A 2,191-nucleotide genomic window follows, 5' to 3' on the forward strand; every position below is an offset into this window, starting at 1 on the left:
TAAATAATTGTTGTGGTGTTTCGTCAATATGCAACTCGTTGCATATTGAGCTCCACTTAATTTGCAGTATTGTTTATGCACTTTGCCATGCCATGCCTCATTAAATCGGACATGCATCATACTTGGTTGTGCATCATGCCATGCTTATGTGATGGTTGTTTACTATGTTGCTTGCTTCTTTCCGGGTTGCCTCTCTCGTTAGCTTCGGTTTCGTTCCGGAGTTGTGAGGATTCGTTCGGCTACGTCCGTTTGTCTTCTTCATGGACTCGTTCTTCTTCCTTGCGGGATCTCAGGCAAGATGACCATACCCTTAAAATCACTTCTATCTTTGCTTGCTAGTTGCTCGCTCTATTGCTATGTCACGATACCTACCACTTGCTTTATCATGCCTCCCATATTGCCATGTCAAGCCGCTAACCCACCTTTTCTAGCAAACCGTTGTTTGGCTATGTTACCGCTTTGCTCAACCCCTCTTATAGCGTTGCTAGTTGCAGGTGAAGATGAAGTTTGTTCCATGTTGGAACATGGATATGTTGGGATATCACAATGTCTCTTATTTTAATTAATGCATATATACACTTGGTAAAGGGTGGAAGGCTCGGCCTTATGCCTGGTGTTTTGTTCCACTCTTGCCGCCCTAGTTTCCGTCATACCGGTGTTATGTTCCTTGATTTTGCGTTCCTTACACGGTTGGGTGTTATGGGAACCCCTTGACAGTTCGCTTTGAATAAAACTCCTCCAGCAAGGCCCAACCTTGGTTTTACATTTGCCTCACCTAGCCTTTTTTCCTTGGCTTTCCGGAGCCCGAGGGTCATCTTTATTTTAACCGCCCCGGGCCAGTGCTTCTCTTAGTGTTGGTCCAACCTGGGCGATGTCCGGCGCCCCTTGGGCAACCAGGGTCTATGCCAACCCGACGTCTTGCTCATCCGGTGTGCCCTGAGAACGAGATATGTGCAGCTCATATCGGGATTTGTCGGCACATTCGGGCGGCTTTGCTGGTCTTGTTTTACCATTGTCGAAATGTCTTGTAACCGGGATTCCGAGTCTGATCGGGTCTTCCTGGGAGAAGGAATATCCTTCGTTGACCGTGAGAGCTTGTGATGGGCTAAGTTGGGACACCCCTGCAGGTTTTGAACTTTCGAAAGCCGTGCCCACGGTTATGGGCAGATGGGAATTTGTTAATATCCGGTTGTAGAAAACCTGACACGTAACTTAATTAAAATGCATCAACCGCGTGTGTAGCTGTGATGGTCTCTTTCTGGCGGAGTCCGGGACGTGAACACGGTTCTTGTGTTATGCTTGAACGTAAGTAGTTTCAGGATCACTTCTTGATCACTTCTAGTTCACGATCGTGCTTTGCTTCTCTTCTCGCTCTTATTTGCGTATGTTAGCCACCATATATGCTTAGTGCTTGCAGCCGCTCCACCTCACTACCTTTCCCTACCCATAAGCTTAAATAGTCTTGATCTCGCGGGTGTGAGATTGTTAAGTCCTCGTGACTCACAAATACTTCCAAACAGTTGCAGGTGCCGATGATACCAGTGCAGGTGACGTAACCCAACTCAGTTGGGAGCTCGATGAAGATCGTGTTCGTTGTGTTGTTTCGTTTCCTTTCGATCAGTAGTGGAGCCCAGTCGGGGCGATCGGGGACCTAGCATTGGGGGGTGTCTTCTTTTATTTTGGTTATGTAGTTGGACCTTGATTGTATTCTTGATGATGTATGTTAACTTTTATTTGTGTGAAGTGGCGATTGTAAGCCAACTCGTTATCCCTTTCTTATTTAGTACATGGGATTGTGTGAAGATTACCCCTCTTGCGACAAACCTACCATGCGGCTATGCCTCTAAGTCGTGCCCCAACACGTGGGAGATATAACTGCATCATGGGTGTTACAAGTTGGTATCAGAGCCATCCCCGACTTAGGAGCCCCCTGCTTGATCGAATCGTTGACGTTGTCGAGTCTAGAAGAAAATGTTTGGAGTCTTAGGATTATATATATCGGAGAGTAGGATTCTTTTTACTCCTCAGTCCCTTCGTCGCTCTGGTTAGGCCTCCTGACGTAGTGTTTTGACTCTTCTCTCCTCAAATTTCACTAATTTTTTTGGATCACGCAGGTATCTTGGAATCATTCTGATAGTCTTGTGACGAGAACATTTTTCTTGGTGCCTCCTGACATTTAGGGGTTGTGTCA

The sequence above is a fragment of the Triticum aestivum genome, chromosome 2A (genome assembly GCF_018294505.1).
Source record: "Triticum aestivum cultivar Chinese Spring chromosome 2A, IWGSC CS RefSeq v2.1, whole genome shotgun sequence".
Taxonomy (NCBI): Eukaryota; Viridiplantae; Streptophyta; class Magnoliopsida; order Poales; family Poaceae; genus Triticum; species Triticum aestivum.